Source organism: Erythrolamprus reginae, chromosome 4, assembly GCF_031021105.1.
Source record: "Erythrolamprus reginae isolate rEryReg1 chromosome 4, rEryReg1.hap1, whole genome shotgun sequence".
NCBI classification, from domain to species: domain Eukaryota; kingdom Metazoa; phylum Chordata; class Lepidosauria; order Squamata; family Dipsadidae; genus Erythrolamprus; species Erythrolamprus reginae.
Window position 1 is genome coordinate 29,860,177 of NC_091953.1, and position 23,033 is coordinate 29,883,209.

The 23,033-nt window shown below is 39.0% G+C and overlaps 1 protein-coding gene across 1 annotated transcript in view; it reads right to left on the reverse strand.

The window, feature by feature from the left end:
* The window catches only part of LOC139167259 (galactosylgalactosylxylosylprotein 3-beta-glucuronosyltransferase 1-like), a 74,238-nt gene extending 53,703 nt beyond the window's left edge, over positions 1 to 20,535 (reverse strand). Inside the window, exon 1 of the mRNA XM_070751708.1 lies at positions 20,288 to 20,535. The gene's annotated coding sequence lies outside the window, so the exon portion shown is untranslated. The remainder of the gene's footprint in view (positions 1 to 20,287) is intronic.
* Positions 20,536 to 23,033: the final 2,498 nt, after the last annotated feature.

Genomic DNA, 23,033 nt, shown 5'->3' on the forward strand with positions numbered 1-23,033 from the left:
CATAAAACTCACTGGATAATTGCAGTTTTTATATCATTATTGGGCAGAAATCCCTGAGAAATCTCTCAAAAAGACATAAGGAAAACTAAACTAAGAACATTACATAAAAGCACAATTGTATTCTTGTAAATTCTTATTTCTTGTAATGTCACCTGAAGAAGATATATTCTTAATGATGAAGTCCATTAAATATTTTAAAAACACCAGTAAGATATGCAATTTACAGGCTTCTCTAGTGAAACAGCATTTCCCATGAAGATAAGTAGTAAACACGCTGATGTTCAAAAGTAGGAAAGTTACAATGGCAAATTAATTATTATTATTATTATTATTATTATTATTATTATTAATAATAATAATAATAATAATAATAATAATAATAATTTATTAGATTTGTATGCTGTCCCTCTCCGAAGACAGACAGACAGACAGACAGACAGACAGACACAGCAGTAAATGCATGCGTTGGATACCATCAGCTACGTAGGAGTGTTGCTTGGCAGGGCACAGAGGAAAACTTTTTCTGCTATCAGTATTTACCTTTTGCTTCATTCTTTCCTTGATATTAAAATAGCCCACCCCTATTGGCTTTTTGCAAGACCTTAAAAACTTGGGTTTGTGCTGGCCATTGGTTGGAGCCCATCTCCTGGTGGTATGGATGATGGATTGGATCGTGCCTGGCTGCTATGTGTTTTTATTTTTGCTTTACGTTTATTTATTTATTTTTTATTTTTTATTTTATCCAATACACACTACATATGGAAGAGAATAGACATGAAGTAATATATATATAAAGATAATATGTAAAAATAGAGGAGAAGATGTATGAAAGGAAGAGAATATATATGATATATGAGATAAAGGAAAGACGATTGTACAAGGGACGAAAGGCACACTGGTGCACTTATGTACGCCCCTTACTGACCTCTTAGGAACCTGGAGAGGTCAATTGTGGATAGTCTAAGGGAGAAATGTTGGGGGTTAGGGGTTGACACTATTGAGTCCGGTAATGAGTTCCACGCTTCGACAACTTGATTGTTAAAGTCATATTTTTTACAGTCAAGTTTGGAGCGGTTAATATTAAGTTTGAATCTGTTGCGAGCTCTTGTGGTGTTGCAGTTGAAGCTGAAGTAGTCATTGACCGGTAGGACATTGCAGCATATGATCTTGTGGGCAATACTTAAATCGTGTTTTAGGTGCCGTAGTTCTAAGCTTTCTAGACCCAGGATTGTTAGTCTATTTTTGTAGGGTATTCTGTTTTGAGTGGAGGAGTGAAGGGCTCTTCTGGTGAAATATCTTTGGACGTTTTCAAGGGTGTTGATGTCCAAGATGTGGTATGGGTTCCAGACAGATGAGCTGTATTCAAGAATGGGTCTGGCAAAAGTTTTGTAGGCTCTGGTGAGTAGTGTAGGATCAGGTGTGTTTTCCTTTTGTTTTATTTGAAGAGTTATATAAAAGTGATATAGATGGCTATATAAACCAATTAATAAATACATTTAAGATCTTACGTCATCCCAAGGCATGTGAAACCAGATCCTAAGGAGTTTGCCACTGTTGTCATTATGCCATTATAGTTGCTGTTCTTTTTATTTATTTATTTATTTATTGGATTTGTATGCCGCCCCTCTCCAGAGACTCGGGGCGGCTAACAGCGACAATAAAACAGTGTACAATAGTAATTTGGTATTGATGATTAAAAATCAATTAATATAAAAACAAAACATACATACATACATACCATGCATAGAATTGTAAAGGCCTAGGGGGAAAGAGGATCTCAATTCCCCCATGCCTGGCGGCAGAGGTGGGTTTTAAGTTGTTTACGAAAGGCAAGGAGGGTGGGGGCAGTTCTAATCTCTGGGGGGAGTTGGTTCCAGAGGGCCGGGGCCGCCACAGAGAAGGCTCTTCCCCTGGGTCCTGCCAGGCGACATTGCTTAGTTGACGGGACCCGGAGAAGATCCACTCTGTGGGACCTAACTGGTCGCTGGGATTCGTGCAGCAGAAGGCGGTCCCTGAGGTAATCTGGTCCGGTGCCAAGAAGGGCTTTATAGGTCATAACCAACACTTTGAATTGTGACCGGAAACTGATCGGCAACCAATGCAGATTGCGGAGTGTTGGTGTAACATGGGCATATTTGGGAAAGCCCATGATTGCTCTCGCAGCTGCATTCTGCACGATCTGAAGTTTCCGAACATTTTTCAAAGGTAGCCCCATGTAGAGAGCGTTACAGTAGTCAAGCCTCGAGGTGATGAGGGCATGAGTGACCGTGAGCAGTGACTCCCGGTCCAAGTAGGGTCGCAACTGGTGCACTAATTAAAAAAAGAAGTCTAAGATAGATTTTTTTTTTGATGAGGACTCTATTCCCTTCTATATCCCTTAAGCTATATTTTAAATGTCAAAAATCCAGCAAGCTAGATTTATTTAGGACAATTAAGTATTCAGTATTTTAATTAGGTGTTCACGAATGACATACATGTGATCCTTGTGTTTGGAAGCTTGTGTGAGAGGAAATAGTTTTCCTCAAAGTCTCTCAAGCCTGATGTTTTAATTTATTTATTGGAGTTATATTATATTATATTATATTATATTATATTATATTATATTATATTATATTATATTATATTATATTATATTATATTATATTATATTATATTATATTATATTATATTATATTATATTATATTATATTATATTATATTATATTATATTATATTACATCATCAAAAAAGCACAACAAAGAATGTTCTTTCTGCGGCAGCTCAGGAAGCTCAAACTGCCCAAGAAGCTGCTGATTCAGTTCTACAGAGGAATCATTGAGTCTGTCATCTGCACCTCTATAACTGTCTGGTTTGGTGCTGCAACCCAACAGGACCGACACAGACTTCAGAGGATAATCAGAATTGCAGAAAAAACAATTGCTGCCAATCTGCCTTCCATTGAGGACCTGTATACTGCACGAGTCAAAAAGAGGGCGGGTAAAATATTTACTGACCCCTCGCATCCTGGACACAAATTGTTTCAACTCCTACCCTCAAAACGTCGCTACAGAGTACTGCACACCAAGACAACTAGACACAAGAACAGTTTTTCCCCGAACGCCATCACTCTACTAAACAAATAATTCCCTCAAAACTGTCAGACTTTCTACTAAATCTGCACTTCTATTCTACTAGTTTTTCTCATCATTCCTATCACCCATTTCCTCCCATGTTGACTGTATGACTGTAACTTGTTGCGTATATCCTAAGATTTTTATTAATATTGCTTCTTCATTGCTTATTTGACCCCTATGACCATCATTAAGTGTCGTACCACATGATTCTTGACAAATGTATATTTTATTTTATGTACGTTGAGAGCATATGCACCAAGACAAATTCCTTGTGTGTCCAATCACACTTGGCCAATAAAAATTCTATTCTATTCTATTCTATTCTATTTATTATATTAATTATATTATATTATATTATATTATATTATATTATATTATATTATATTATATTATATTATATTATATTATATTATATTATATTATATTATATTATATTATATTATATTATATTATATTATATTTATTATATTTATTATATTTATTATATTATATTATATTATATTATATTATATTATATTATATTATATTATATTATATTATATTATATTATATTATATTATATTATATTATATTATATTATTATATTATATTATATTATATTATATTATATTATATTATATTATATTATATTATATTATATTATATTATATTATATTATATTATATTATATTATATTAAATGTTTGGCCAAAGAAAGAAGAAAGTTAACACATATGGATTCCCATCTATATGCTATTAATCGCGATGCATCAAATACGTTTCTAGAAGAAATAGATTCAAAAGCTTTTAGGGTTCATATTGAAAATCTGGAACTTCTTGGTTACAAAACATCGGAGCATCTGAATTTCAGATTAAACTGAGAATAATGTAACATTTTTGTAACAGATGGACAATGACAGTACAGTACTTAAAAATAATTCATTGAATTTAGAGTAAATCAACGTTTCAAAATGAAGAGAATATAGTTTTTCAATATTTAAAATTCTTTTTTCCTAACCCCTTTCTATATATACAATTTACAACAGTTCACTTACTGAACTTCTCAATGTTATAACAGCACTGAAAAAAAGTGACTTTTTACACTGACGACCATTTTGCATCATTCCCATGGTCATGTGATCAAAATTTGGTTGCTTGGCAACTGACTCCTATTTATGACAGTGGGAGTGGCCTGGAGTCATGTGATCACCTTTTATATATATTTATTTATACTTTATATATATTTAAATATGAAACTTTATTATTATTTGTTAACTTCTCTACAATATGTTTATTTCAATTCTGGCATTCAACACTTTTGATAATCTATTCGAAACATGGTATTAAGCAAATATAATTGGATCTAATTTTCGTTTTCAATACAACTCCCCTGTTTATTCGCCGACACTTGTACCTGTTCGATTTTTGTTTTTTTTGTTTTGTTTTTCCTTTATTCCATATTATGTGTTTTATGTTTTGTAATGTACCATATGTTGTATTATACGATGTACATGTTTATATTTTAATAATAAAAAATGTAAATTAATTTTAAAAAAAAATTTGGTTGCTTGGCAACTGACTCCTATTTATGACAGTGGGAGTGGCCTGGAGTCATGTGATCACCTTTTTTGACCTTCTGACAAACAAAGTCAATAAGGAAGCCAGATTCAATTAACAACTGTGTTACTAACTTAACAACAGCAACTATTCACTTAACAACTGTGGGCAGAAAAGCTGTAAAACGGGATAAAATTTACTCAACTAATGTTTTGCTTAACTACCAAAATTTTGGGCTCAGTTGTGGTCGCAACTCAAAGACTAACTCTACATGCAATGGCTACATTTTTACTTCTGAAATGGTTACTCTCAAAGCAAATGCAATTGGATTTGCAAAGCAAGGATTCTTAAAACTAGGAATGATTCATTACTAGGTACCAGTTCGTTGTCTTTGGTGTTGGCTCTGTCTTAGCTAGCTTTCATTCAATATCAGCAGCTGTTCAAAACACACAATACTGATTATTCTTCTTTGCTGCTCGATATTTATTCAGTGTAAAGTTGAGCACACACTAATAAACGCAACGTGGTATTGCCTCCCCACCCCCCAAGACATGGATAATGATTATACTTGCTGTCCTGTTTCCAGTTTTTGGATAGCATACAGTATTTAAGTGGAACAACCATTAAATAATGCATGCAGATATATATTTCTTAGGAATGAACATAGGCCTCTTAATCTCTTTAAGGAGTATGATTCAGACATGAAGAAACATGGCTCAGTCTGGAATGTGCTGTTCTACCTAGAGCTGGATGATAGAAAAACTGAACTCAATTCTCCCATAACATTGAGAATTATTTCTTTTTTATAGAGCAGCCATTTTTGTTTTATATTAATTATATGAAATTTGTAAGCCAGCTGAAGTTTTAAGTAAAGATCAACCATGCCTAAATTTCCATGCAGCACAACTGCCACATAAAGCCTTCAACCTACCTACTCAAGACTCACTTATACCGCCAGGCATGGGGGAATTGAGATATTCCTTCCCCCTAGGCCATTACAAGTTATGCATGGTATGTTTGTGTGTATGTTTGGCTTTATAATAAGGGTTTTTAGTTGTTTTATTATTGGATTGTCACATGTGGTTTTTATAATTGTTGTTAGCCGCCCCGAGTCTATGGAGAGGGGCGGCATACAAATCCAATAAATTATTATTATTATTATTATTATTATTATTATTATTATTATTATTATTACCTCTATTAGTGACATACTGTAGATATGCTTGTACCTGAAAAATCACCAATTTGTACAACAGCTGGGAAGCAGGATAGTTTACTTTAGTCAATAGCCATTTTGTGGATGAAGGCACTTCTCCCAGCTATGTTGGTACCTGTTTATGTTTAGGAGCCATGATGGCGCAGTGGTTAGAGTAGAGCTGACTGCTAGCTCCAGTTCAGCAGTTTAAATCTCACCAACTCAAAGTTGACTTAGCCTTTCATCTTTCTGAGGTGGGTAAAATGAGGACCCAGGTTGTTGGGGGCAATATGCTGACTGTAAAACCACTTAGAGAGCAATGTAAAAGCACTATGAAGTTGTGTATAAGTCTAAGTGCTATTGCTATGTTCTCAAGACCTCCGTCAATGATTTGTAGTGGCATATAGGCATACACTCCAGACATTAAATTACATCCTGTATAACAATTCCTCTGGAACTAATTTAGCATCTTCTCTCAGTGATTGCTTGATACAGAGAACACTGGCAAACAGATAGTGCCCATCTGCAATACGATGCAGATTTGCAATGTGTCCATCGAAAGAATCAACGTATGTGTAATACTAATGCCACCATGATGAATGGTGGGTTGTCCAATTTCAGCTAAGTAGCATATGCAAGTGGCAATCTGTATTAAACTTGAAAATCCTCACCATCTGATGGACTAGTGGCCACATATCTAAGCCAGCTTCCTATTGCAAACACTTTCAATAAAGTAGCATCTTTTCTCCTTCTGCCCACAACCACTCTGGGAGCGGGCACAGGGGAAAAAGATTAAATTTAATTTAATTTATTATATTTGTATGCCGCCCCTCTCCAGAGACAACAATGTAACAAATCCAATATATTTAAAAGACATCTAAAAACCCATTATTAAAACCATGCAACACGATCATACCATACATAGACAATATATGCTCAAGGGTATCTCAATTTCCCCATGCCTGATGACATAGGTGGGTCTTCAGTAGCTTATGAAAGGCAAGGAGAGTGGGGGAAGTTCTAATCTCCAGGGGGAGTTGATTCCAGAGGGCTGGGGCCGCCACAGAGAAGGCTCTTCCCCTGGAGCCTGCCAGACGACAATCTTTAGTCGACGGGACCCAGAGAAGGGATTCATGCAGCAGAAGACGGTTCCGAAGGTATTCATTCAAGGTATGCTACACTTTCCCAGAGTTTTTCACAATCCTTCAGTTTTATTGACAAAGAAATTGGGCATACAATTTTCTGAATTTTTCCAGAGAAAGGGAATTTTTTCAACAACTTGGCCAGGCAGGATTTTCCTTAACAGGAACAACATCCCAGGGGTTGGAATTCCCTCTTGATACCTTACTTTCCAAATTAATCAAACCAGTGGAGACAACCAGGAAAAAAAATTGAGGTTCAAACACATGGTGTTTATCTTCTGGGAAAGAAAAGTCTCTTTCATCAAATGGAAGACGAACCAATAAAAAAAATAGTGGAGGAACATCAATGCCCTGCAATTGTGCATTATATTTGTACATGTTTGTGTAGGCATGAAAGGGAGGGGGTTGACTGTTCATGTTGTCCCTACTGTGTCTTACTGATTTTTCCCCCATGCTTCTTTTGCTAGCAATACAGACCATCACAGCATCTTTCAATGCATCACCAATCTGCTAATACAGTACTGTTCTGTTTTCTCCCTCCTACTTTGGTGCTTTTTGCAATGAGTGCTGCTGTAGCACGGCCACTTCAAAATGACCCCAGACCATGCTGTTTCTTGCTTTCTGCCTCTCTGCATTGGAAATACTACCTGAAAATGGGAACTCACTTTCACGAGTCAGCTAGTTTCATGTAGAAGCATAGTCTCTTTTTTCACGCATGCTGTGGCTCATTGTCCCCCACCCCCTTCTGCGGGGTTTCTGCAGCTTTCAAGAAGAATCCCATTCTTCTGTCACTAAGTCTACCTCATTAGTATCAGCCTCTTGAAGCTCAGATGGTACTGAAGGAAGAAGCTGCCTTCTTCTTTCTCTCGCAGCTCTGAAATTGACACTACCAATTATTATATACCAGTTACATATATTAATATACCAATTACGTCTGTCGCTGCACCAAATATGTTGCAGTACGATTACTATCCTCCATGGCTTGCCTCCTTTATTTCCTCTGGCTTAATTAAAGAGTTTTCTAGCACTACTAAATAGTTACATTTAAGAAGATAAAATACGTTTGAATTCATTTCTAAAGGAGTATGCTTCATTTGTTTAAATTTATTGGTCACCTAACCCAAATGGACTCTGGGCAGCAAAGAAGGATGGGGGGGGGGGGGAGATTAGAAAATATGTTGGACTGATTAGGAGATCATTCACTTTGCACCGTGATGGTAAGATTGTTAAGTTTAATGGATTTATGATGCTATGGCAGTACTTTTGCAATGTAGTTTTTCCATCACAACATACTTATTTACAGGGGTGGACTACTGCCCCGATGGGGGAAACACAGTGGGGTAGTGAAAATGGAGCTCCACCCCAGAGCACCCAATTTGCACTGAAAGATGTTGAAAGAAAATGCAGGGTGTCCTGCATAAGCAATGCCCACAGTGTGGTAGTAAAAATTTTGGTAGCCCTTCACTGCTTATTTATACTTAGAACCAAGAATGGGTTCCTTCTGTTTGGAATTGGTTCTGGTGAACTGGAAGTGACCTTCTGGTGACATCACAATAATGTCATTATCCCAGTTTAGTCGGTGCCAGTCTGTGGGTGCTGCCATCTTTTTTTAATTTTAATTTTTTAAAAATTCAATTTATCTTCTTCTTTTTTCTTTTGAGCATGCACAGAAGCCTAGTTTCTGGCACTGTGCATGTGGTCGCCATCTTGTTTTCGGTTATTTTTTAATTTTGTTGGATTTTTTGCTACTGTGCACATGCGCACAAAACACACATGTGCCCATGAGATGCACCCTTGTGGTGTGGGATGAAGCGAACCGGCAGCGATGTAAGTAGGAACCCACCCCTGGGTAGAACACCCCACTGAAAGAGGACAAAACTTTGACAGCGTTTTGGAGGTTCAAGGTTTAGTCAAATGCCTGTGCTAACTAGGCGTTATTCTTGGCTCTGATCTACCCATAATGTAAGTGTTGTGGCCCACCAGCTGATAGCTTTTTCTGACAGCAAAGACGCTGATGTGTGGTGATGTGCCAGTGGTCTGTGCAGCTGGCACCTGAGTTGGACATTGAGGAGGCTGGAGAGGACTCAATGCCAGAGGAGGACATTCAGCCAGGGCCTTCAAAACCTCTAGAACAGACCTGAGCAAGGGGCGACCCGCGGGCCGTATTATGTCCGCCTGCTGTCTGTGACTGGTCCGCAGAGGTCAGGGTCCACTCCAGTGTGAGGATAAAAGAGCTCACCATGTCTGCTGGAACTCCTCCGGTTCCTGCTTTCCTGATGAATCATGAAGAAAGCAGGAATGGTAGTGACGCGATGAGCTCTTTCATCTTTGCACTGGAGTGGACCCCGACCTCCTACCAAGAGCAGCCAAGCACAGAAACCATGCAAACACTCCAGTGCAGTGACTGCAGTGCACCGTGTTGCCATAAAGCAAACAATTAGGGGTCTGTAGAGTGGGTCTGGGTGTTTAGGTCAGGCCAGGGTCTGGGTCTTTACAGTATTGGGTAGAACTGAGTTAATTATATTAGTCCGTCCCTCTAAAACCATCCCAATTTCTCATGTGGCCCCATGGCAAAATTAATTGTCCACCCCTGCTCTAAAAACTCCCATCAGTGATGAGGAAGAAGAGCAGGAGCCTATTCTCAATGCATGGGCATGCGGAGCTGCCAAAAGGCAGGAATGGTTTCTCAGGAGGAGGTCTCCTCAGGAGTAAGGCTTGGAGTTAATTGGCCACTCCCGTAGCCTATTTAAGGGATACCGATGGAGGAGCCAATTTGTAGGAAACAACATTGTTCATATTTCTTTGTGTCTTGACTCCAACAACGTCTGATCGGCTCTTGTTCTCTCTCTTGGCATTTTTCTTGCAAATTGCTTCCAGGTATTTTGCCAACCACTGTAAGATTGCTGTTATCTATGAGTCTGTTTACTCAGAACTGAGTTATTATTCCATGCCTCATGCTGGCTGTTAATGAAGTTGAATTGCCGGTGTTCAGAAAAAACTGCTTTTTGTGACAACTACTAAGAAAGCTCATTAGTAGTCCTTAATTAGTAAACTAAGGTTTGTACGGACTTTGTGTGTGCTGCATTCTTTGTGGTCTGTAGATGGTACAGAATAGTAAAACTAATGATAGAAGCAGAGGTAAAGTCATATCACAATTAATTATTGAATTCCACAATACTTCCAATCCACAACTATATTACAGAATTACATTTTTGACTAATTCAAAAATCAATGTAAGACAGTATTGATTCATAGGGAAGCTTGATATTTATTTTTAAACAAATTGGCTTTTTGAGTAATAAATAGCTCAGAAAACAGACATACTTTGGAATTTTTTTCTATTAGAACTTTTAAAAAATTGTTCATAGTACTAGAATTATATAAAATATGCATTTCATCGAAACTTCATGAAAAATGAGCATTTTCTCTAAAATTGAAGGATTGATGAAAAATTGGAAAGGACAACTATGAATTAACTCATATGAAACTGAGGAGGACTAGTGGGTTACTGGAATTAGATACAGCTGTCCATTCTTACATAAACTTTAAAAGGGAACACAGATTTTGCACATTAAGATCTTCTCCAATCTGGTGTTTTCCAAGTGCTAGTATGTTGAAATTACAGTTACAAACATTTCCTTGTGCAATCAGCCTCAACAGTTCAACCTTCAAAAAAGAAGGCCATAAATTATAGTATAAAATCTTGACAGTTTCCATATCCAAGGTGATTCAGTGTGTGCTAGGGCTCCAGGTGTTCCTTTTAGAAATGATTAGTAGACGTTCTGTACCTGTGTCTATCATCTCAGAAATCTTCATGACAAAGCACATAATTGGAAGACAGAAAGAGGTGTTTCATCATAGTAATCCACTAGACCAAAGCCATATTGGACAAAGCTTTAGAAGATAAAGAAATCCCCAACTCCAAAAAATAATGATAGTATTAATTATTAATTATTATTATTAATAATGATAGTATTAATAGTATTTAATTTAATATAAATTAAATATGATTACCATATGAAATATACTGTACTTGGTTAACTAATTACAATTCGTAAACTCCTTAAAACCCACCTCTGTTGTCAGGCATGGGGGAACTGAAACATCTCCCCCTTGCCCATGTTGTTTTGGTGTTTGATTGATTGTGTGCTTGTTTTTTTATATATATTGGGGTTGTTTTATGAATTTCTTAACTTAAAATTGTAATTGGATTGGTGGGTATTGGATGTGTCACTATGTACTGTTTTTACCATTGTTGTGAGCCGCCCCGAGTCTGCAGAGAGGGGCGGCATATAAATCTAATCTAATCTAATCTAATCTAATCTAATCTAATCTAATCTAATCTAATCTAATCTAATCTAATCTAATCTAATCTAATCTAATCTAATCTAATCTAATCTAATCTAATCTAATCTAATCTAATCTAATCTAATCTAATCTAATCTAATCTAATCTACAATGTAAGCTGAGAAGCTAGCCAGACATTGTTCATGATTAAACTATGAAAATGGGGTTAGGTAGAAAGACAGAAAAAAGAAAGGATTTGAGGATGAAATAGAATCCACTACTTAATTAAATGAGGTCATTAGCAGGAGGATTTGGCACTGTAGCATGAAGATGAGACTCTATTAGTCTTCTTCTCAACCAGTAAAATAATGGGCGAGGGAAGAGGACTGTTGAGTTCAGATACTGAAGAGGCAGGAGACTGGCAGTGAGACTTCAGCTCTTATTTTGTTATAGTGAGCAAACATCAGCCCCTGCCTGCTTTGAGCAGGGGTTTAAATAGGGAGCCCTTTTGGGAAGGATCCAATCAGAATTTCCCTGCTCTCCTTCCTGGTTGGACTGGAGTGAAAACTTCCCAGTTTCTCAAGGCGTAATAAGAACCATGACTGCAAGGATATGTGTCAGCGCCCCAAATAACATCTGAGAAAGAAATAAATCAGATTCCAGTTCAAATCTCTCATCCAAGGTTCGATTTATTAACAGAGGCATGTTGGTCACAGTGTTGCTTTCTCGATACTAACTTCCTTTCAGTACCCCACATAGGTTAAGGTTCATCCTCCCATTCCCGCACCCACAAATTCATCACGAGGACCAGTCCAAAGTGCAGGGATTACACCGACTTCCTCCTTACATCCTCTGGATGTAAAGGAGGTCATACAAGGATGACCTTGGACTCTAAGAAAGGAATTTGTTGTGGCTAGTAACTTTCCCTCTCATGCAGCTACCCCTCCCAGTCCCCATGATACTATTCTACTGTGGCTTTGGCCTGACAATATAATTGTACAAAATTGCTGGGGGGGAAAATGACATCTGTGGTTCTTGGAGGGAGGGGCTGTTCATTAATTTTTTGGGGAAAGAAGAAAGACATTGATTTTTCTCCTTCTTTTACTCTACATTGAATAATAATAATAATAATAATAATAATAATAATAATAATAATAATAATAATAATATATTAGATTTGTATGCTGCTCCTCTCCGAGGACTCAGAACGGCTTGAAAAACTAGTTCGAGGCAGTTGTAACCATACATGCACAAAGTACTTAATACCAAACCCTGCACAGCTTAATTCATTATTCATCTCAGGAATGAATTATGGGCTTTAAATTACAGGCAGTAATTCTAATCCAAAAACAATTGAGAATAAAACGTACTATGCTTTTCTTCAAATCTTGATATCATAAATAATGTGTTACGTTTCCTTCATTATTAACTTTCAATCCTTTTGTGTTTACTGAAGGGTCATTTTAAAAAACTTGGTTCCTTTGAAAATGAATGGTTGGTTCCAATTTTATTTATTTATTAGATTTGTATGCTGCGCCTCTCCGTAGACTCCGCAGAATTTTTTTCCAGTACACCTAATTAAATGACCTTTCCTGCTCTTTCTCACACATTTACACACATTCCCTTCTTACGGTCTCTTATTGCCTCTCTTTATATTTATAATTTAATTCCAGTTTCTATTCTACTTAGATATCCATTTATCATCAGTCGTCAGTGACTGGTTCAAAGGACCTGTCCATTTTGGCTTCGGCCCAAAGTCCGTGATTCATCAGATACCTGTATTTGGGGATATATTTTTTTAAACATTCTGGTCAAATCTCAGTGTCCATTTCTATACAAATGATTCAATTGAGGGATTTAATCCATTTAAAAATGGAATGACCATTTTTCAGGAGTCACCACCACCAGTCTTGGAATTGCTCTGGCTAGCATAAACCACAACATGCAACAACTTTGGTCTCTTTATCAACATAAAGAAGACTGAAGTGATGTATCAGCCAGCTCCAAAAACCAAATAACAAAAGCCCACCATCTCAGTGAAGGGACAAAAGCTACAAGCAGTGGACCAATTTACATACCTTGGCAGCATCCTCTCCCATGCAGTGACAATTGACATTGAGGTCAACTGCAGAACCATCAAGGCAAGCTCTGCATTTGGCATATTATCAACCAATGTACGGGGACGGTTGTGGAATAAGCCTTGCTACAAAGCTTGAAGTCTATCAATCAGTAGGGCTAACTATCCTATTATATGCCAGTGAGACTTGGACTATATAGAGGTGTTCTGCCCGCGTGTTTCAACCGCCTGTAATTACAGGGTAATTAGTACAGGAAGACACACACCACACGATAAAAGGAAAACCCCAAAGTTTTTTATAAACAGAAAAACAGAAACAGCTCCCTTTTTAAATGTCAAAGGGATTTTCTGGTACACACAAGGCACAGGTTAAATGCTGTCCAATTGCTCACCCAATAACTGGGAAATTGAGTCCAATTCTAAAGTCCAGAGAGTCCACACACAATCTTGAACAGCACAAAAACCACAATCTTGACGAAACAATGAATCAGATAAACTGCCACAAGGCTAAACCAGCACGCTGTTCTTTTTATCTGTAGCACTAATTACAGCAGCCCCACCCAACCACAAGAGGCCTCATTTTCTCTTGTAGTAATCCTTCAGTTGTTGTCTCCTATGCATCACTCTACGCATGTGTGGATGTGTCATTAATTCTTGTTCAGAATCCAAAGATGATTGATCTCCTCCTGGGCTGTCTGCCAAACTCCCCTCTTCCCTGTCACTCACGCTTCCTTGGTCAGAGGAGGCTTCGTCGGCAGATTCCATCGGGAGCAAAACAGGTCTGTGGCATGTGGATGTTTCCTCCACATCCACCTGCACATTCCTTGGGGCAGGAGCTGGGTCAGAGCTAACCGCAACATACAGGAGACATGCTAGACAATTGAACCAATTCCACATGACCTGCCTCTGTAGAATTCTGAGGATCAGGTGGCAAGCTAAGATGCCAGTCACAGAAGTCCTCTCCAGAGCAGGCCACCATCAATTCCCACTCTGCTGGTGAAAGCCCAGACACACTGGGCTGGCCATGTTGCTAGGATGCCAGACCATCGCATCCCTAAACAGCTCCTCTATGGTGAGCTGTCCAAAGGAAAGCAATTGCATGGGGGACAAAGGAAGCATTACAAAGATATGTTGAAATCCTCCTTCAATTCTCTCAACATCAACACCACCTCCTGGGAAACCCTGGCACAAGATCGACCAACATGGCGCATGCTGATCCACCAAGGCTGCCAGACATCTGAGGCCAGAAGAACATTCATAGCAGTAGAGAAGCGAGCACTTTGTAAAGCCAGCACTGCAAATGCTGCGACAATAGTGTCTACACATGTCTGCCCAACATGTGGCAGAACATTTCATGCCTGTATACGCCTTGCCAGCCACCCACAGACACATAATGTACAGCCCTCAACCCATTAGATGTCAAGGTCCTCTTCGAACATGATGGACAAACATCACCAAATCTAAAGGACAAATTTTATTTATTTATTATTGATTTATTGATTTGTCCAATACACAATGAGGGTTTTTAGTGGGTATACACATAGTAAAATACATAATGAAGGTTATAGAGGGTGTACTCATAGTAAAATATATCTAAGAAAGAATAGAATAGAAGATATAGGAATAAAACATATCAATGAAAGAATAAAAGAAGAGATATAGGAATAGAAGAAAGGTATAGGAGATATAGGAGAGCAATAGGACAGGGGACGGAAGGCACTCTAGTGCACTTGTACTCGCCCCTTACTGACCTCTTAGGACTCTTAAACTTCTGATCAGAAGTCTTCAAGCAAGAAAAAGCAACATGAAAATCAACATAAGACCAAATTAAAAATAATCTTAAACTTAGGACTCTTAAACTCCCATTATTCCAAATAAGCGAATTTGATCTCTGTGAAAATAAAGCTAGGGAGCATAGATGGCCCACACAGGCTCTACCTTTTAAATTCACCATCTAGATGTGACATATACTGTGTGTGTCATATGCACATACTGATCCACCAAGGTTGCCAGACATCTGAGGACAGAAGAACATTCATAGCAGAAGAGAAGCGAGCACTCCGCAAAGCCAGAGCTGCAAATGCTGTGACGATGGTGCCCACACATGTCTGCCCAATATGTGGCAGAACATTTTGTGCCTGTATAGGTTTTACCAGCCACCCGTGGACACATCGTGGTAGCCCACCACCTGTTAAATGTCAAGGTACTCTTTGAACATGATGGATGAACACCATGCTGTGTGTACATGGCAACTCACTACCTACCAGCCCGTTGTTGAGTTATGTAAGTTTTGACAAAGAAGTAGGATCTGTTCCTATTGAAGTGAAATTATTCATTATATACGAAAAGAGATGTAGAGTGGTTTCTGTAACAACTTTGTTTCATTGGGAGCTGCCAGAGTAGGTTAAAAGGTAGGCAGCTATATCGTGAGCTGAGCCTTCTTCAATCTGATTTGAACCACTCAGGAAAGCTTAGAGAGTCAGCCAAAAGGAACAGTAAAACAAATAAATAAATGATGAGTGTATTAAGCCTGGTAAACTCTTCATGAAATTGTTTTGTATATTATTAATAAACAAACCTGACCCCCAAAACTAACCCAGATCCAAACTGAAACATCAGGTCGCCAAATGTTAGTGATATAACCTGAATGTAACCCAGGGGCTATCAAATACTCTACAAATTTTGAGTTGCCAAACATTTTTATTACATAATGTATGGGTATAATTGCAAAAAAAAATTGATTCCTATAACTAAAGGGAATAAAACTTCGTATTCTACTTACTGTTTAGAGATAGAAGAAATCTACCTTCAATTAGCAGTTGAGTCTCTTCAAATATTGAATCAAATAAATCTCTCAAATACCAAATGGTAGAATTTAAATTAATTTCTCATTAGAACACTTCACTTGTTTCTGCATTCAAGACTCATTGGGAATTATTATTATTATTTATTAGATTTCTATGCCGCCCTTCTCCGAAAACTCGGGGTGGGAATGCTTTCTAGGTAGCACCGAAAGCTAAGCCCAGTGCTTTAATCTTCAAAGTGTTTTTCACATTACAGTTGTTGCTATAAACTTCTTTCCTCTACATTTCATATTCTTATTTTATTGTAAATTTGCTAGCTTTTTTCTTTTTCTACTTGTGCTTTTATATCACTTCAAGACTTATCAAAGGAATACTTCATTAAGTATGTCCATTAAAAAAATCATTATGTAAGAAAAGCAACCAAAATCAATATTACTTTCATATTTTCTGATCAGAAGTCTTCAAGCAAGAAAAAGCAACATGAAAATCAACATAAGGCCAAATTAAAAATAATGTTAAAGACATTTTTGCACTTAATGGCCTTGGGTGTTTTCTCCCAAATGCAGCATACATACAGTATGTTAATTATGGAGACTGTACCAAATTAGCAGGGAGAGGAAGACTCTGCTGCAGCTTTGATAAAAAAAGCCCCTCTTCTGAAGCTGCTATTTGCAATGGGAGAAAACTCTCTTGTACCAAAGAAGCATTTTCCTGCCAATGAAAATTGCAGCTTTTTCATCCGGACTAGAACAAGCAGAGAAAAACTCCCTTTTAGCACCTGCTTCAAGCCTTTACAGTCTTTTTAATTGGGCATCAAACTTTGAAAAGGACAAACGTGAGATGTAACTTCCTCCAAAATGGGGAAAGTATGAAATAGCACCAATTATGCATTCCGGCTGAAGACTGAACCCATGCAATATAGAAAGCACATACTTTTCAGATAGCTGCCTACCAACTGAAAGTTATTCAATATTCCATCACTATCCCACTTAAACCTGCTGCATTTTCTATTTGTATTCACTTCACCTCCACTTAGGGGAAGCACTTGCAGTTCGTTTGGGAAACATCTATAAATATGTAAGTGTGTAAACATGTACATATTTATGCACAGAAACATTCAAGATTATCTTGACATCTGTTGCTCTAAGGATGGTACATATTTACGATAACAAACCCAAGTTGCTATGCTCAAACAGCTTCAGCCAAACACATATATCTCACAATACACCTTTCCTATTCATACTTTGTACATACTATATTTTAATTTGTGTAACGTTCAAACACAAAACCTGACAATTCTGATTAGCTAAAAGTTTGTTTCTGCTGTACAGAAAGAACAAAGTAAAAATGACCCTTTTAATTCCCACTACAAAGAGGTCTGGCAGACTAAGAGCAGAAGCTAATGGAGATGTGGATGATCTTCAAATCTATGTCTGATACTTTGTAAAAGATTTCTAATGATCTTTTGAAGGATACATTGCTGACATTTTTCTTTTAAAAATGTCCTTTTGCTGGAGAATGCTGGAGACTTAATTTGCTGATCATCTGGATTTAGTTCACAGCATATCTCACCTTTTAATAATTCACAGAAAGAAAACTCAACAAACGCATTTTCCTCTAAAGATGCCTCAAATTGCAGAATTGCAGTATATAATTTTAGATTACCTTGATTGGAATCAGATTGTCTGTATGTGGTTATTGTCTACATTTCACCTGAGTGATTGTGACTTCTCTGATACTTTGTTCTAGGCACTTTTATTGCAAGCATGACTGGAGGAAATGATACATTGTTCAAGCCATTTTAAATTCTAGAAGCAGATGAGAAACAGATGGAAGGACCCCGAGATTTCCTGTGCTTCCTACTCATTTTTCCCCTGTGACAAGGATTTTTCAAAAATTGCATATTGTCATTATTCACGTCAGGCAGGATCCAAATTATCTGGATTAAAATAATCACCATGCAATGAAGCTATATTCAAATGAGATTGGATTTTATTTAACACTGGGACATTCTCCTAGAAGTTGAACACACCAAACTTCAAAGAAAAGATTCAAAACATTGGGGCTTTGGCTCATATAAAACTGGAGGGGGGAAGATCACTCAACATTTATTAAATGTTACCATGCTAGGACTGCAGAGTAATTCAAAATGACCATTGTCCAAAGCAACTCTTACGTTTTTTTCTGAGACTTCTATAATGAACTTTCCATTCCATTGGTACTGTATGCCTTGCTTACCAAGAGGGTTTGCATCAGAAACTATATTTCATGTCATAACACAGTTCTGTAAATGTTTCGGGGGTTTTGTTTTTTGTTTGCAAGCCAAAGTACAATTCATACTAGCCCAGAATCATCCTAATGATGACAATAGATTTTTGAATAGCCCAGCAGGTCTTTATACAGAACTCTCCTTTAGGGGAATTAAATCCCCATTTCGCTTGCTTGATATTTCCCTGATTTTCATTTCCGATAGAGCTGCTTGAGAATAGCAAGAGAAATGAAATTCTTATCTTTATCTAATGTATCCACCATCCTCTCCAAAAAAACTAAAGGAGAAGAACGTTTCCTACATAAAATCAGCCATAACAAGGACAAAGAGATTGAGGAGACCAAAAATATACCCTTCTACTTAATATTTAACTAGCACCCCATCACATTGCACTGCTTCCAAACTTGAGCTAGAGCTATCTTGCCATCTTATAATTACTCATTTTTACTGCATCTTGAAAAATCTGTTCTCCCCGCTACTCCCTACAGCTGCTAGTTGTAATCTCTTTTGTTCACTCAAACAAAAGGAGGTTAGCTCGAAAATTGGAAGAGGGAGTCCTTTTGAATGTCTCTACTCCAGCTTTGCTCTTTCTCCCACAGGCAAAGTGGGATCAGCAAAGTGTGTACCACCACATCCCAGGGACGCATATCCTCATTAATTAAGCCCAGGTGATTTTGCCCCCAGGAGAGGATGGATGGGTTTAAGGGAATTGGTGTTTAATCTCCAGGATTCTTTCACTGGAATAGCAGAAGCACCTAATGGGGAAAATAAATACAGGGGAGGTAGGGGGAAAATTGTAATGGTTCCCCCCTCCTTCAAAATGCTGGAAAGACATAAATAATTCATACTTGAGAATGGGGGGGGGGGGGAGAAGGGAGCCTGAGACTTGGTTATTTCCATTTACTAATAACCACATGTATTCTGCGCTTGCTGTTTAAAGAGTTGACGGTGTCCAGCTCTCTGTCCCATCTTGACCAAATAAATAAATAAATGAATAAACCAAGCTGGAAAAGTGGCCAGTGTTGGTTGATCTTCATTGAGATCTGGCCATTCGAGACATGCATGGCTTTAAGTGTTTTTAATTGTGGGTTTTAAATTGTTTTAGATTGTTTCATCTAAATGATCCAACCATATATTGATATTGCATTGTATGGTTGTGAGCCGTCCAGAGTCCCTCTGGGAGTTGGGTGGCATACAAATTCGAAGAAATAAATTATTCAGTTTTAAATATTGTGAGGAGAGAGGGGGGAGAGAGAAAGAGAGAGGTAGAAAGAAGAGGGAGAGGGAAAGAAAGGGAGGGAGAAATAGAGGGAAATAGAGGGAAGGAGAAAGAGAGAGAGAGGAAGAAAGGAAGAGAGGGAAAGAAAGAAAGAGAGGGAGGGAGGGAGAAAGAAATAGAGGGGAATATAGAGAAAGGGAGGGAGGGATAGGGAGAGAAAGAAGAAAGAAAGAAAGAAAGAAAGAAAGAAAGGGAGGGAGAGAGAGAGAAATAGAGGGAAATAGAGAAAAAGGGAGAGAGGAAGAAAGGAAGAGAGGGAAAGAAAGAAAGAAAGGGAGAAAGAAATAGAGGAAAATATAGAAAAAGAGAGGGAGAGAGAGAGAGGAAGAAAGGAAGAGAAAGAAAGAAAGAGAGGGAGGGAGGGAGAGAGAAATAGAGGGAAATAGAGAAAAGGGAGAGAGGGCGAAAGAAAGAAAAAGGAAGAAAGAAAGGAAGGGAGGAAGGAAGGAAGGGAGGGAGGGAGGGAAAGGGAAATAGAGAGAAATGGAGAGAGAGAGAGAGACCCAGACCCACAAGCCCATTTGTCTCCTCTCGATGTACCACCATCCATGGCAGAAGATTCAAGCTGTACGCCTGTCCTCCTTACCTGAGGGAAACCAATGCGTCGGTTGGCTTCTTGAAGATCTCCGAGAACCTCCGAGCAAAGTGCCCGGCGGGAGGATCAAGCCAGCGTATCAAAAGCAGCGGGCGGCGTTTCCCCGCAGAAAAACGAAGGCGGCTGGTCGCTGGTCCAGCTTCTCGGCTACAGGTTCGCGAGTGCGACGGGTGCAGGTGCAGCAGGCACTTTCCAGCGATGGGGGCTCTTGGACGGTGTGTTCTCTCTCTCTCTGTGTCTCTGTTTGTGCGAGGCGCTTCCTTACATGCAGCGCCGCGGAACGCAGCCCAGGCTGGCGGCTGAGGTTTCTTTTAAGGCCCCCCCACCCCTCGCCGCCCTCGGGAAAGCGCAAACCTTTCGGCGGATTGACGCCGCAACTCGCCGAGCCACCTTAAGAGGTGGGGGGGGGGGAGGAAGCGGGCTAAAAAGCGAGGAAGGCAACTTGAGCAAAAGAAGAAGAAGAAGAAAAAGAAGAAGAAAAAAGGAGAGGGAGAGAAGGGGCGCGCGAGGACGAAAGCAGCTTCAGCACCCACATCTGCATCCACATCAGCATCATCAACAAACCAACCTGATAGATGCCTCTCTCTCTCTCTCTCTCTCTCTCTCTCTCCCCCTCTCTCTCTCGCCTGGTGCAGATCGTTAGGGGGAAGCGCAAGTCTCTTTACTCTTTCTCACCCCCCTCCCTTCCCCTCCTCCCGGCGCCTTTTATTTCTCGACGGGCGCCAAACTGAAAAGTCATCCACAGGTTCAGTCCACGGGACGTCCCCCCCTCCACCCCCCATTTGCTCAAGCCTTAACCCGGGAGACAACCTTGGGAAGCTACGTGGGATGTACTCATTGATGGATTAGAGTTGGAAGGGACCTGGTAAGGTCATCTACTCAAGGGGGGAGACAAAGTTGGCTTTTCTATGACATTGTGGACTTCAACTCCCAGAATTCCTGAGCTAGCATGATTGGCTCAGGGATTCTGGGAATTGAAGTCCACAAGTCATAGAAGAACCAACTTTGCCTACCCCAATCACAATAGACATTTATTACAGTCGAAGACCATCAATAATTTAAAAAAACCACATACAACATCCAAGAACCATTTCAGATTCTTAGAATCTAGACATTTTAGTATCTCTTTGGTCCTAGTATCAGATTCTTGGGTGATAAATGTAGTCCTTAGCTTACAGCAGTTCGTTGATCATCCAAAGTTGGTCGTCACCCAAGTCAACAAAACATGCCAGGTGTTGAGGTTCTTGGACATCTGGAGACAAAGGACTTACAGAATTCATGACTTTTGGCTGACCAACCAAAATTGACCCATTGTAAATATACAAAAGATGTACAAAAATGCCTACCCCTGATCTAGACCCCACCCCCAAAGCGGAGTCTCTAGATTATTTCAGATAAATGGCAGTCCAATCTCCCCTTGAAAGTCTCAAGTGTTGGAACGCTCACAACTTCTGCAGGCAAGCTGTTCCACTGGTTGGTCACTCTCACCCTCAGAAAGTTCGTCCTTATTTTCAGGTTCAATCTCTCCTTGGTCAACTTCCATCTGTTATTTCTCATCTGGCCTTCTGGTGCCTTGGAAAACAGCCTGACCCCCTCCTCTCTGTGGCAGCCCCTCAAGTATTGGAACTCTGCTCCAGCCCTTGGTATGATGGTGATGTGAATGAATGCGGTTATATGGTTTTTATTTGGGTTTTTAGATTAGCTATATAATTGAGCTTTGGAACTGGGTTTTTTTGTATTGCTATTATAGGTTATGAGACACCCTGAGTCTTCAGAGAACAGTAGTATATAAGTCCAATAAATAAATACACACTGCTATCAAGTCTCTCCTGGTCCTTCTCTTTGCTAAACTAGCCATACCCTGTTCCTGCAACCTCTCTTTGTATGTTTTAGTTTCCTGTCCCCTTGGTTTCCGGTCACAATTCAAAGTGTTGGTTATGACCTATAAAGCCCTTCATGGCATCGGACCAGAATATCTCCAGGACCGTCTTCTGCCGTACGAATCCCAGCGACTGGTTAGGTCCCACAGAGTTGGCCTTCTCCGGGTCCCGTCGACTAAACAATGTCGTTTGGCAGGACTCAGGGGAAGAGCCTTCTCTGTGGTGGCCCCGACCCTCTGGAACCAACTCCCGCTGGATATCAGGGTTGCCCCCACCCTGCTTGCCTTTCGTAAGCTCCTTAAAACCCACCTCTGTCGTCAGGCATGGGGGAATTGAGATATTCCCTTCCCCCTAGGCTTATAAAACGTATGCATGGTATGTATGTTTATATGATTGGTCTCTTAAATTGGGGTTTTTAAAATAACTTTTCATATTAGATTTGTTATATTTGTCTTTTTTACTGCTGTTAGCCGCCCTGAGTCTGCGGAGAGGGGTGGCATACAAATCTAATAAATAAAATAAATAAATAAAATAAATCATCTGGGTTGCTCTCTTCTGCGCTTTCTCTAGGATCTCAATGTGTTTTTTGTAGTGTGGTGACCAAAACTGGATGCAGTACTCTAGGTGGGTCTAACTAAGGTTTGAAGTCCTACTGAGTCCTGTTGGAATGGATGGCATATAAATATACTGCTAAAAAATAAATAAAGGGAACTCTCAAATAAAACATCCTAGATCTGAATGAATGAAATATTCTCATTGGATACTTTGTTCTGTACAAAGTTGAATGTGCACAGCAGCATGTGATATTGATTGTCAATCAGTGTTGCTTCCTAAGTGGACAGTTTGATTTCACAGAA